We start from the raw sequence: 15,436 nt of genomic DNA on the forward strand, positions 1-15,436 counted from the left end.
GTCTACATTTAGAAAAATGTAGATAGATCCATATTTATCACCCTGCACAAAACTAAAGTCCAAGTGGAAAGACCTCAACATTAAACCAGACACACTAAACTTGTTAGAAGAAAAAGTAGGGGAGAACTTAGAACTCATTGGCATAGGAGACAACTTCCTGAACAGAACGCCAGCAGCACAGGCTCTAAGAGCAACAATCAATAAATGGGACCTCATGAAACTGAAAAGGTTCTATACAGGAAAGGACACTATTATCAGAACAAAATGACAACCTACAGACTGGGAAAAGATCTTCACCAACCCTATATCTGCCAGAGGGCTAATATCCAGAAAATATAAAGAACTCAAAAAGTTAAAAACAACAAATCAATAATCCAATTTAAAAAATGTGATACAGAGCTAAACAGAGAATTCTCAATAGAGGAACATAGAATGGCAGATAAACACTTAAAGAAATGCTCAGTGTCCTTAATCATCAGGGAAATGCAAATCAAAACTACCCTGAGATTTCACCTTACACCCATCAGAATGGCTAAGATTAAAAACTCAAGTAACAATACATGCTGGAGAAGATGTGGAGAAAGGGGAACCCTCCTCCATTGCTGGTGGGAATGTAAACTTGTATAACCACTTTGGAAATCAATCTCATGCTTTCTTAGAAAATTAGGAATAGCGCTTCCTCAAGATCCACCTACACCACTCCTAGGCAGATATCCAAAATATGCTCAAGTACACAACAAGGTCATTTGCTCAACCCTGTTCGTAGCAGCTTTATTTGTAATAGGCAGAATTGGAAACAACCGAGATGTCCCGCAGTAGAAGAACGGATACAGAAATTGTGATACATTTACACAATGGAATACTATGCAGCAATTAAAAACAAGGAAATCATGAAATTTGCAGGCAAATGTTGGGATCTAGAAAAGATCAAACTGAGTATGGTATCCCAGAAGCAGAAAGTCACACATGGTACATACTCACTTATATGTGGATACTAGACAAACTAAGCAAGAAGCTAAGCAAGCTAAGCAAGCTAAGCAAGAAGGAGGACCCTGGGTAAGATGATCAGTCCTCATTCAGAAAGACAAACGGGATGGACATTGGAAGAAGGAGAAAACAGGAAACAGGACAAGAGCCTACCACAGAGGGCCTCTGAAAGACTCTACCCAACAGTGTATAAGCAGATGCTGAGACTCATAACCAAACTTCGAGCAGAATGCAGGGAATCTTAGGAAAGAAGCGGGAGATATTAAGACCTGGAGAAGACAGGAGCTTCACAAGGAGAGTAACAGAACCAAGAAATCTGGGCCCTGCGGTCTTTTCTGAGACTGATACTCCAAACAAGGACCATTCATGGAGATAACCTAGAACCCCTGCTCAGATGTAGCCTGTGGCAGCTCAGTATCCAAGTGAGTTCCCTAGTAATAGGAACAAGAGCTGTTTCTTACATGAGCTCAGTGGCTGGCTCTTTGATCACCTCCCCCTGAGGGGGAAGCGGCCTTACCAGGCCACAGAGGAAGACAATGCAGCTAGACCTGATGTGACCTGATAGGTTAGGGTCAGAGGGAAGAGGAGGACCTTCCCGATCTGTGGACTTGGAGAGGGGCTTGGGAGGAGATGAGGGAGGGAGTGTGAGATTGGGAGGGGATGAAGGAAGGGGCTACAGCAGTGATACCAAGTGAATAAACTCATTAATATTTAAAAACAAAACAAAAAAGTGTTGAAGCTGCTCTGGGTTGATGTCAAGAGCCAAAATGTTCATATACAAGAGCCGCGGCCACTGAGCCTCCAGCCCCTGGTGAGTAACTTTTTAAATGCTAATGTGTACTAAATTCTCTTTTTTAGATATTTTATTAAGAGATTTATATTTCAAAAGCATCATTTAAAATCTGCCCATTGCAGCTCAAAACTATTTCTAACTCCTGTTCTCAGGTATCTATACCTGAGATATACATGCAGGCAAAACAGCAGTGTCCATAAAATTAAAGAAAGACATCAATAATAAATATCTTCCCATTGAATAAGAACTTTATGTATTATTTTTAAAAAAAAAACCTAAGATTAGTATACAAGGTATATAAGTAGTAGGTATAATTATGGTTTTTTTGGGGGGGGTCTCATTGATTATCCTTCCCTTAAATGGGTTCATTTTCTACCTGTATGTTTTGTCACTGTGGTTTGAAAAAAAAATTGGTGGCTATAGCTTTTTCTGTTTGCTTCCAAATACTTAATTCTGTTCCTTCGGCCCAGTTCTCCTTTTATGCCAGCGCCAGGCTGTCTTTTTTCACTGTAGCTCTATACTGCAATTTGAGGTCAGGTATTACTACATTTCAGCTGTGTTCTTTCTCTTCTGGACTGCTTTTATAGATTATGGATTATTGTTTCTGGTTCTGCAAAGAGTTACATAGGAATTTGGTGAGAATTGCTTTAAATCTGTAGATGACTTTTGGTAATGTAGCCATTGTTGATACTGCAAGTGAAAGTATGAATAATCTTACCATTGGCTACTGTCTGCACTGACGTTTTCATGATATCTGTGTTTCACTTCCTTGCTTAGATTTATTCCTAGATATTCCTAGTTTTTTTTTTTTTATTAATTTTTAAGCTATAATGAATGGGGTTTTTGTAATTTGTTTTTTACAAGTTTCTTGTTGATATCTGTGGAGGGTACCGATTTCTGTGTATTGATTTTGTATACTGCTACTTTATGAAATGTGCTTATTAGCTCTAAGAGTCTTCTGGTAAATTCTGTAGGGTCTTTGAAGTACAGAATCATGTCTGCAAATAGGGGTTCCTCCTTTTCCTAGTTTTACTACCTTTATGTCTTTTTTAAATTATTTTTTATTTTTGTCTTACTGCTCTAGCTAAAATTTCAAGCATTTTATTGAGTAAGAGATGGGAGAATCAACATCCTGACTATAAATAAAATGTTCTCAGTTTGTCTACATTTAGCATTATATTGGGTATGTGTTTTATATAGCCTTTGTTAATTTGAGGTATACTCCATTTTTTATTAATATCTCCAGGACTTTTATGGTGAAGGTATTTTAAACTTTATCAAATACCTTTTTGCATCTAGAAAGATAATTATGTTACTTCAGTCCTTAAGTCAATTATATCATGTGTTACATTTTTTATTTGTATATATTGAACTACCCTTGTATCACTAAGATAAAGCCTTCTTGGTTATGATGTATTTTCTTAATGATTTTCTAAACTTAGTGTTTGTTGAGAATTTGTGTGTCTTTATTCATCAGTGAAACTGGTATATGATTTTTTTTCCTTTAATTTTCTTAAATCATGTCTTAATGTGGTTTGGAGATCTAGATAATACTGACTCTGTAGAATAAACCTTCTCCTTATATTTCATAAACCATTTGGGAAGTGTTGTGTTCAATCTTAAACTTTTATAGAATGTAGCAGTGAATCTATCTGCTACTGGCTTTTGATTTTTGGAGAGATTTGATTACAGCTTTGATTTAGTGCTTTATAAGGATTTTGTTTAACTTCCGTGTATCTTGTACTTTTAATTTCACCTATTTCTTCTAGGTTTTTCAGCTTTTTGGAGAATAAGTTTTCAAAGTTCTGGATTGTATTACCATCTGTTTTAACAATACTGCTATTGTCTCTAATTTTGTTTGTTTTTTTCCCTACTTGCTGGTTCAATGGGTTTAGTTTTTTTGTGTCTTATTGTTTGCTTTACTTTGCTTTTACAGAATAGCCCTATAGTCATGGCTGGCCTAGAATTTACTGTGTAGACCAAATGGCCTTAAACTCAGAAGTCCACTGGCCTTTGCTCATGCATGTTCTAGAAATGAAAGTGTGCACTACCTGGCCCACCGGGAATTGTCTCTAAAAGACAATAAACATTTATTTATTCCTTGATCTTTATTATTTCTTGCATTCTACTATTTTTGGTATTGGCTTCTTATTTTTATTCCAAACCCTGAGGTATAACACTTTTTTTTTCTGTTGATTTACTTAATCCCACTGTAGTCTGATAGGACATATGGCATTGACTCATTTTGTTAAGATTTGGTAAAGTTGTTTAGTGATCCACAATGTGATCAGTTTTTGAGAAGGTTCCATGTACTACTTAAGAATATGTTCTTTATCTTACGAGTGGAATATTCTGGATATATCTGTTAGGTCCAGTTGATTTATGGTTTATTTTAGCTCTGAAGTTTCTTTGCTTATTTTTAGTTTGGAAGACTCATCTGAGAATGGATTATTAAAGTTTCCCACTAACATTATATTTGAACTGATGTAGACTCTTTTAGTGTTTACTTTTTGGAATTGGGAAACTCCAATATTTAGTACATAAATATTTACAGTAATTGTCTTATTTTATATTTTTTTAAATTCAAATACAATTGTGTAGGTTTCTCCCTCCCTTTCCTTCTTACAGCCTTTCCCAGTTACCTTTTCACCCCATGTCTCCTCTACTCTCAAGTTGATAGGCTCTTTTCTTTTATTATTGATGTTCATTTTTATATATCTATGAATATATTTAAAATTTATGTATATGTATATAAGCCTACATGAGTTTATATGTACTAAATATGTGTTTGGGTGCATTTGGAAACCAGAAGAGGACATCAGATTCTCTACTACTGGAGTTTTCATGGTTTTCTCCCTGATCTGGGTGCTGGAAACTGAACTCTGCTGCCAGAGCAATATACACACTCTTTACCACTGAGCCATCTTTCCAGCCCCACCATTGTTAGATCTTGTGGGTGTATTGTTTTCTTTATTAATATATATTGACCCCTCTTTATTGGTCTGATTACTTTGGTTTGAAGGCTTTTTCTCAGTTGCAAAGACAGCTAGTTATGCCTGCTCGTTTATAGCTTTTGTTTACTTAGTATGATTTACATTCTTTGATTCTCAATTTTTTTTGATGTCTTTGTATGCTAAACGTATTTCTTGGAAACAGCAGACAGTTCATATTTTTAATCCAATTGATGTGTCTGCGTCTTTTTATTTGTAAATTCAGGCCATGTACACTTAATGTCTTTATTGAAAGGGGTTTTGAATTTCCTACAAATGTTTTAGATGATGGTTTCCTACATTGTTGAAATTTCTTTTCATTCTTCTGTATTACTTTTGGGAGTTTGCTTAGTTTGCTTAGTTTTTGTTTTAGGAATGGTTTATTTATTTATTTTTTTCCTAGCTCTTCTTTGTTCCTCTCATGGAATCTATACTTTTATGTTCTTGTGGGCTAATTTTTTTTTTCTTTCTTTCTTTCTCTATAGTATTCCTTTGAAAATTGTTCCCTAGTGCTGGTTTGGTTGTCATCAGTTGCCTTAATTTGTGTTTGTCTGAAATACTCTTGTTTTTCCATCAATTTTGAGAGATAACTGTGCTAGGTAGAACTTCTTGTTTTGATTCTCAGTTATTTACTTTTAGAGCTTGAAGTATATCATTCCATGCTCTTTCAGCTTTTTAGAGGTACTAATGAAAAGACTTAGGTAATTCTGATAGCTATGTCATTGTATATGATTTCTTTTTTCATACTGTTTTGACATCTTCATTACAATGTGTCATGGGTAGTTCCTTCTCTGGACATTTCAGTTTAGGGTTCTACATTTTTATGTCTATATTTGGATGTTTGGGAAGTTTTCTGCTCTAATTTGATTAGGTCTATGTATTACTTACTTTCCTGTTGCTGTGAGAAAATATGATGACCAAGACAACTTATAGAATGAAGAACTTGTTTAGGCTTATGATTCCGGAAGAAAAATCCATAATGGTAGGTAAAGTACAGCCATCTCTGTGATGTTTAGATTCCATTGTAGGGGAGTTAGGACAGTTGAGAATTGTTTATGGTTAGGACTTGTGTCATATTCTTTAGATTTGTGTATGTGCGCACATATGTTGGACTGGACTGTCTTCCAGTCTTTCCTTATTTTCAGTTATATTTGGTTGTGTAGGGTTTTTTTTTATTTTTTATTCAGAATTGCTGTTATGTATAGACATCATAAAAAACACATATACTGGATATTTTCTATGACGTAAGATCTAGAAATAAAGTTTAAGGGCAATTAGGAGATGTCTGAGGATGGCTCCTCCTTAGATGTCCTTGATCACCTCCTTGAGTTCTTCCTTTGTGAACATGTGGAAATTCTGACCAAGCTGCACCATGGTTATAGTAGTATCATTCAGCTTCTCCTCCACAACTTGCTTGAGGATGATTAGTGAAGACTTGATGACTTCTTTCAGTGTCATAGAATTATGGTAAACTTCTTGCAAGGAGCTCTTGGCGTCCTCTGAAGCAGAGCCAATTGCTCGAGCATCATACTGTACAAAGGTCCCAGACAGGTCCATGTGAAACAACTGGGGTCCTTTTTCATCAGTTCCTCCAAACAACAATGCTACTCCAAAGAGATGAGACATGACACCTGGATCTGCATCTTCTCTCAACTGCAAAGCCAGATTGGACATACCCTGGTCACACTCTCCACCATTATTCTCTTATCATAGGTGAACCAGTGGTTCTGTCTTCACTCTGGATTTACCAATTGAAGTTTTATCAGCAAGTAGCCCACTCATGGCACAACCTATATGAGCATCAATTTCTACAATGTTCTCAATGCTGTGAGGCTCCATTAGTGGGAAGGTAATTCTCTTTTCCACATCCTCTGGTGTTTGGATGCCAATGGCTGTAGAACCAAGCTTGATATCCTCAATGGCATATAACACTTGAAATAATCTTCCTTAGGAGAAAAAGTATTCACACCCTTGTCTTTCTCAGACCAAGTGAGGATCAAACATAGCAAGGATAGAAGGAGGTGGATGTGACTACATGGGGTTTTCAAGGTCCACACAACTCCAAGAAGCACCCTAATCAACCACACTACTACAGCACCAAGGACCTTGCTTCTTGTGTAGTTTTGTTGTTGTTGATTGATTGGTTGTTGTTAGGCTTTTTAAAAATTTTATTTGTGTGTGTGTGTGAGTGTAGATCAATGGGGGGGGGGGCTTTTCATATGTGTGTCCAAAAGCCAGAAGATATCAGATCCCCTGGAGCTTGGGTTACAGGCAGTTGTGAGCTACCCCATGTAGGTGTTGGAAATTCAACTCAAGTTTTTTTAATCACAGAGTCATCTCTTCATGTCTGGTTATTTGGTTTTCTGTGAGTCTTCCTAGGAGAATGTCTATATTTTGTACAGTTATGGATACTGGTGGAACTGTATTAGCTGTAAGAGGGGTTCACTAACCTGATCAAATTGTGGCTAGGTGGCAGCAGGACCAAGGATGAAGCTACAGCAGATGCTGCCAAAAACCCATTGCACTTTGTACTCTACTAATTCTCTGCAACCTAGATTCACATGTGGGTCTTGAGTCAAATGTGGGTCCCAGTGAACTTTCAGAGCTTTAATACACCCTTATCATAATTAAGGTGATCATGGAATGTCTTGTTTAATGTTTGAACTGTTACTGAAGATTTTTTGAGTTAATCAACATTTCTTACTTAATCTGTATACCAGGTAAGCAATTTTTATTTTAAAGTAATTTGTTAGTTTTGTTTTTTTTTTAAGATTAAGTATTTTTATGTGTATAGGCTCTTTGCATGTTATCTGTACACCTTTCCTGGCCTTTAGAGGCCAGATAAAGACATCAAATCTCCTGGAATTAGAGTTGACTTGTGGGGGCTGGGAACAGATCCTTGTCCTCTGCAAAAGCAGTAAGTGGTCTTAACCACTGAAGCATCTCTCCCGCCCCTTAAAGTAACTTGGTTTAATTAAAACAGTTGTTTGAGGGAAAGTAGCATTTATTCTTGGAATTAAATAAATAAATAACAACTATTGAGCTTTCACCATGATTTCTTTTCTTTTCTTTTTAAGCCATCTGTCCCTGGCTAGCCTGGAACTATGTAACTAAGAATGACTTGTATTTCTAGTCCAGCTCCTTCTCTCTCCTGAGTGTCAGGATTACAGTCATTGCCATGACTCCTGGTTACTTATGGTGCTGAGGATCAGTCCCTAGAACCCCATGAATGACAGGAAGCCCTCCATTAATTGAGCTACATACCCAGTTGATATTTTCAGGTTCCTCTTTTAAAGAAGTAATGAATAATCCTCTAACTTTAAGTATTTTTAAATAAGTTTTATATGTCATATACAATAAAAGTAACCTTGAAGTATAATTTCCAAATTATTAACTTGAAAAGGAAATACATTTTGTTTTCATATTTCTTATTTGTATGGATAGTATGTATCATTTTTTATTGCATGCTTTTAGACACAAATGTATGTTTTTGTGCTGTGCAGCTGGATGCCCCATATTAATGAAGGAAGTCATCCAAAGTCACTCATTCTCCTTATTTATTTAGGCTGAGTCTTTTAATCAAGCCCAGAACTTGCAGAAGAAGTTGGTTAGGCTTACTGTTGGTGGCTTGTAGCTTGTAGCTTGTAGCTTGTAGCTTGTAGCTTGTAGCTTGCTCATTAAATAGGTCAGTTGACACCAAAAAACAAAACAAAACAAAACCAGCCAACCAAAGAAACAAACAAAAAACAACAAATACACACACACACATACACACATTCTCCCCAAACACCTTTTTTCCTCTTTTTTTGTTTTTCCTCCTTCCCTATTTCCTTCTTCCTTTCCCCTTTCTTTACTCCTTCCTTTCTTCTATGCAAAGTACTTTTTTCCCTTTGAAAGAAGTCTAGCACTATGTTTCACTTCCTTCTCTTGCTTTGATCCTGGCCTGCACTAAAACACAGCACAAAGGTTCTTTCTCTGTACTATTTAATGAGGGCCTTAGCTGCTATCTCTTCCAGGGTTTAGCTGAAGGCCAGAGCTTCCCAAAAGCCCTGACTGGGAAGACATGGAATGCAGCTCTGACATCACAGCCTCAGCTCCTGGGAATGCTTTACATTCTTTTTCCTGGCAGTGGTGGGGTGGCTTCCAGCAAGGAAAGACTACTGTTCCAAAAGGGGGGGAAAAAAGAGAGGGGAACAGTTTATAATCAAACCATTGTATGGGAGGTATTTTTATTCTGAGCCAAAATTGGTATTGGAACCAGATGTCTTACATTTGATCCTCCTGAAATGCTGAGTTCATTAATTGTTGTAACAGCTGAACTATTGGGGTTGTTGCTTGAAATTTTTTTGAGACTTTTTAAGATTTAAGGGGACTGTTTTCTGCATCTCTGCAGCTTGATTGGTTGTGGTTTCTGTAATGTTATCCATCTGTTGTAAAGAAATACTTGCTGTGGGGTGATTTTATACATACAACAACAGCAATTAACGAAAAAAAAGAGGCCATGAAATAAAAAGGACCAAAGAAGAGTATATGGAAGGGTTTAGATGGAGGAAAGAGAAGGGGAAATATATATATATATATATATATATATATATATATATTATATCTCAAGAACCCTGATAAACTTACTTGCAGACAGTATACAGACTGTTTTAAAGACTGTTAATCTGAAAGTAGCTTCTGAAACAAAACTCCAGTCCATTAAGAAAACCATTTTACCATGTGCTGCTCAGTAGACACCCAAAAGAGCACTAAAGAAGTTATTAAGGAGATAAGCACGTGTTCAGAGCTAGGTGGGTCCTCCACAGTAATATGTAGCAGGAAGAGCTCAGATACTGAGTTAAATTTTGAACTTAATTTGTCTTTTTTTCTGTCTACTAGTTTGTAAACAGCTTTTGTGCCAGTGTAGCTAATCACAATTTGCTTTTCTACATTTTAAAAATAAAATTTAAGTCCTTATAAAAATATGCCTTTTGCTTATTTTGATATAATATTAACAATAATTCTCCAGTTAGGCATAAACCCATTTGAATACTTCCTGTTGTACAGAGGCCGAGTCACTGATTAGAGCTTTCAGAAATGTGGAAAAGCACCTACTCGTAGTGTCCTCTGGCCTGATCCATTAACAGCATGGCTTTAGAAGATATTCTTAGAGCTCTTGGCAGAACTAAAAAAAGTTTTATGTCTGTTTTATTTTTAGATATAAGGGTTGGAGTGGAGGACAGACTATTGCTTGAGATGGATACCCTGTTAGTTTAACAATGGCCAGAATTGTTAGGTGTGTGTTTAAGTGTATGCTTTTGTATAGTTCATTAGGATTTGGTAGACAAGTTTTTTTGTTAGTATTTTTTTTTTGTTGTTGTTTGTTTGTTAAAAACAAAACATTTTCATATAGTATATTCTGATCACAGTTTTCCTTCCCTGAAATTCTCTCAGCTGTTCCTCTCCTCCTTACCCACAAAGCTCTATAGCAGTTTACTGTCTCTTTGAGCTCCACAAGTTGAGCAACAGAACCCAAAATCTGATTCCAGTGGTCTTTTTTGAGACTGATATGGCCAAGGACCATGCATGGAGATAACCTCTGCTCAGATATAGCCCATGGCAGCTCAGTCTCTAAGTGGGTACCCTAGGAAGGGGAACAGGAGCTGTCTCTGACATGAACTCAGTGGCTGACTCTTTGATCATCTCCCCCTGAAGTGGGACAGCCTTACCAGGCTACAGAGGAAGATAATGCAACCAGTCTTGATGAGACCTGATAGACTAGGGTCAGATGGAAGGGGAGGAGGACCACCTCTGTCAGTGGACTTGGGAGGGAATGGGAGGAGAAGAGGGAGGGAGCCTCAGTTGGGATTCAAAGTGAATAAATTGTAATAAATAAATAAAATAAAGAAAAACAAACAGGCAAACCAGAATTTAAAATAATAAATAACAAAGAGAAAACACAAGAAGCACATACATGCAAACCTATAAAGAAGGAAAATCGGAAGCTATAATAATAAAACCCCAGTTGCACAAAAAAATGTATGCAAAGTGACGAGACAAAAGTTTACAGAAACACCATTGAGTTTGCCATGTTGTGGCCATCTACTGCTAGGCATGCCTCGCCTCTATGTGTGGTTAATAGCCCCAATGAGTACCTTTGGAGAAAACTAATTTTTTCCTTTGCAAAAGGATGTCAGTTGAAGATAGCTTCTTAGTTAGGGATAGGAGATTATGTCCATTCCTGCTCTCAGTTCTGGGACCCCATCTAATTTGAGCCTGTCCAGGCCCTGTGCATCTGCCACAGTCTGGGACTTCTTATGTGTATTAGTTCTGTTGGGTCTGGAAGACTCAGTTTCCTTGGTGTCATCCATCCCTTCTGGCTCTGAGAACCTTCCCATCTCCTCTTCACCATAGCTCTCTGAGTTTTGTCACAGGGAGGAGGATTGCTAAAGACATCCTATTTAGTACTAACTGTTCCAAAATATCTTACTCTCTGCACATTGACAAACTCTTTTCTTTTTTTAAGCATATTAACCTACTGTTGCTATCTTCTACTTCCTGCCCCATGTATGACTTACTTGGGTGGTGGGTGGTGGCTCCTGTTATATGTGCCAATCCCATCTGTACATGTGTATAAAGGGTATGTCCAAAAAAATGTGCAGCATGCATTATACCTTTTGTCATTATGATTAGAAAGGTCTAAATCTAATAGCATTTTTTTAAATGTTAAATATTAGGCACTGAGAATAAAGAGAAAAGTAGGATTTATTGACTATTAATATGCTGAACTCTGCCATGTTTTATATTTATTAAATTGCCAGAATCTGAAGTTATTGATGTTTGTCATTTGGTTGGTAGGTTGTTATGAAAATGGAGGGATGGGCTGTGGGGGTTGGGGAATGGGTAAACTTGTAAATGGGTCTCTGATCTCAGAGTTTATGTGTCTGTCAGCTCCATAAACACTGGGTAAGATGCAGTATTGAAGACATGAAGAAGAAAATGTGTGTATATAAGCATGTAACACTGCTTAATGGTGAACATTATGGAGATCTGTGGGCACAGGAAGGAACATGGGAGAGTGCATTTAAATCTGCTATATGGGATGGGAAGCGGTATTCTTTTGCTGTGATTCTTTCACTGTTACAGTTGGTGATTGGAAGTTGCTTAACTTCTCATATGAGTGTTGGCATGTTTACACAGCAAGTACTTTACCACTTGAGCCATGCTCCCAGCCACTCCAGTCAGTTTATAGAGAAGGATGGGTGTTAAGGATGGGTGTTCCTAGTTCTTAAGAATGAAAAAGAATTGGGCCGCCAAAGAATAGACCTGTTTCCTTCAGTTGTGCATGTTCTACACCACTTATTCTTCTGCTCTCTAGTTTCTGCACCATCTACATATTATATATATGTAGATGTATATGTATAAACATGACGATTTACTCATGTTTTCCTTAAATCTGGGAGCAAATAACTTTTTTTAAAATAACTTGAAATTCGATTTTCTCCACTTGGTTGAAAGTTTAGATTCTTTGTAGAGATGGAAAGAGGACATTTTTCAGATCATGGCTGTTCTAGTGACGCTAGGCTAATGACTATCCTTGCTAAGTTGATTAGTATTCAAATGTGTTTACAGAAAAGCAAATCAAATCATTGAGGTAGTGGTGTAGCTTAGCATGTAAAGTGCTTGCCTAGCATGAATGAAGCCTCAAGTATTGAATAATAATAATAATAATAATAATAATAATAATAATAATAATGAAGCATCAATACTGAATAAACCTGGTTCAACATCTTAACAGAATGAGTTTAAGTCCAGCTGGGACATAGGAGACCCATTATCAAAACAACAACAAAGCAAACTATCACTGTGTTGTATGGGTACAGTATTCAACTAATTTGTTTGCTTATTTAAAAAGAGGACTGGGAATGCATGAGTCCAGTACTGAAATGGATAAATATGAAAAAAAAAATGAATAAAACTTACAGGAGTAAAGTAGAAGTTTAGGTATGAGAGCACATGCTTAATCACAGCTTTGGAGAAGTGGAAGCTAAAGCATCTAGATATAAAGATCACCCACCTCTACTATTGCACTATAAGTTTTTGGAACTATTATTTTTTTAGAAATGTCAATAATGTTACAGATGAGTTGATACCTGGATAATGTTACCAGTTCCTGCTCCCAGTTCCTGCTCTGACTTCCCTTTAGGGACTTCATAGCCCCATCCTTCTTTAGTGTTTATTAGTTATAGCATCTGTCGGGATGGGTTTGAGACTACTGATGATGTTGTTTTGCTTGGCAGGCTTGATGTCATTTCCTACTGTTGACTCTGCAGAATATGTATTGATTACTGGCTAGCCTGTGAGTCTTTACAGCCTCTCTGATCAATAGATAGGTTAGATAGACTTAGAAGAACTACAGTGTCCGTGGAGAGATGTTCCTCATCCCCTGGAACCTATCAGGCCTAGAGGCAAGGGTCAGTATATTCACCATCTTCTAAGCCCTATGTATTCATTACTTTTGGACTTCAGTTTTGCTTGTTAAAACACCCAGAAGGTCAGATACACCACCCTCAAAGAAGAGCTTGTTTATAGGGCACATCTGGTTGTCTTTTATGAAACAGATTCATCATTCTTTCCAAAAATAAATTGCCTGGTAAGTTAAATAAAGCCACGTTAAATCTTTCTTTTTAGGCTTGGTGATCAAGTTGTTTCCAGGCATGGAGAATACATTTGAGAACCAAATCAATAGGAATCAATAGCAACTAACAGCTTGGGAATTGGGAGTTACCTAAGTCATTAAGAACTAAGTTTTCTGACCAGCATGGATCAGGACTCACAAGCTTCTTAGAGATCAGTAATAATCTTGTAGTGATTAATCCTAGAATTACTTTGTTGAAAAGCAAGATGCAAAAGCACAGTGGGAATTGGGGTAGCCTGATGTCACCACCTCCAGAGTTGCTTTAGTCTATAGTAATAAATTTTCTGACCTGTGAAGTTCAGGACCCATGGTCACCTTGATCAGTAGGGATCAAATTTTATTCTTTTATAAAAGTATGATTTTAAAAGTCTGTTTTAAGTCTGGCAGTAATATTCTTTTTGGAAGGATCTGAAGTGGTTAGGAGGAAACCCAAAGTGAAAGAGGCATTTTATTCTAGCTTCTGACCATGGAGGAAATCTGAGAGATAGATCTTTACGAATCAGAGATTCTGATTATGTAAAATAACTTCCTCAATGCTAGAAGAACTCACCATGAAGGTCTGTTCCATATAACTCCTTAGTGTGAAACAAAAACCCACATAGACCTTGTTATATGGCAATAGGACACACAGAAAACATACATGTGTATAGACATCATTTTTAATAAAAAGCACTTGAATGAGATTGTATAAATGCAGGAGACTGAAGTACATACGAAGCAAGAGAAAGTGACCTGATGTATTTAGGCCCTGGATTAGGAAAAGTCCTGTAGGTTGGCACAGGAGTACATGCACAGAAGAAAATTGTAGGTAGAAAGGAATGGAGAATTTTATAATCTTGACCCAAGGTAGGAGAGTCCATATCTTACCATTGTGAAGGGGAAAGAAATCCATTTGTAAGTAGGAACAACAAAAGACTTCAGTTTGGCTTTTTTCTCGGCTCCTAGGTCCTTGGTTTTCCAAGCTGCTCATGGATGAGGAACCCATGAAAGAATTGGGAGGGATCAGGAAGTGTGTTCAATATGACTTTGCACTGCTGCTTTGGAAGCACTTGTGGATACCATAGCCCACCTTAGGTTGGAGTGGACTGAGACTAGATAGATTTGTGACCTACACTGTATTAGTAGAGCAGTCAAGTGCTTCTGAAACAAAGGTGTTAAAAGCCATCAACCTTGATTTTAATACCTCAGCAGTTCTGCCCAATTAAAAATTTAAATACCTGTGGACTTTTGGGCCTTTACCAGCTGTGAGCACAGCACACATAGTGCAAGCCATTGCCAGTTCTTTCTATTTTGGTCAGAAGCAGAGGGTGAGATCCAAAGATCTCACTGAGAGCCTATCCTTTATGGTTTCAAGTCTGCTAATACTTGATAATGTGTCATAATGTAATTTTAAAAGTGTTCTCTCCTACACCTAAACCTTTCAGTTTGGAATAATTGTGCATCATCTTCTATTCTTTCCTCCCATATATATCCAGTTTAATAAGTTTGTGCCTGACTTTTAGCATACTGTTTCATTTGTTCGACTAAAATCTGGGCTTCTATAATTACATCATTTTGGGAAGGCTGGCCATAGGCAGCTGGCTTAAGTCCACACTTCTCCTGAGGCCCTGTGTAGAACTACAGACTGGCAGCATTTGTACTTGTATGTCTTTTTGAAGTTGTTTGATAGTTTTGGCCAACTCTGGAGGCACAAAAAACAGGCATGTGAACCAACTGGCACATGTGGTTAAAATGTGGTTGGGCCAAAGTATGTGGCTGTCCTAATTCTCTTGGGATCTCAGCATTTTCATACTAACTTATCAAGTGTCCCAAAGAACAAGAGGGGAATTGAAAGTTGGCATTATGTCAGAGATAACTCAGAGATTACAAAGAAGTTTGGAGAAGAATGAGTGATAGGCTCTTGATATTCAACCATCAGTAACCAAAGGAGAATCTACCAAAGGGCCTCTACCAAAAATGGTAGTTGTTGGAACTCAGACATGTTTT

At 37.2% G+C, this 15,436-nt stretch overlaps 1 protein-coding gene and 1 pseudogene across 11 annotated transcripts in view; one reads left to right on the forward strand and one right to left on the reverse strand.

Moving 5' to 3' along the window:
* Positions 1-15,436, forward strand: part of Spidr (scaffold protein involved in DNA repair) — a 261,442-nt gene that overhangs the window by 141,058 nt on the left and 104,948 nt on the right. The gene's annotated exons all lie outside the window — the stretch shown is intronic.
* LOC110539323 (proteasome subunit alpha type-5-like) lies at positions 6,073-14,723 on the reverse strand (annotated as a pseudogene).

Source organism: Meriones unguiculatus, chromosome 9 (assembly GCF_030254825.1).
Source record: "Meriones unguiculatus strain TT.TT164.6M chromosome 9, Bangor_MerUng_6.1, whole genome shotgun sequence".
Lineage (NCBI taxonomy): Eukaryota > Metazoa > Chordata > Mammalia > Rodentia > Muridae > Meriones > Meriones unguiculatus.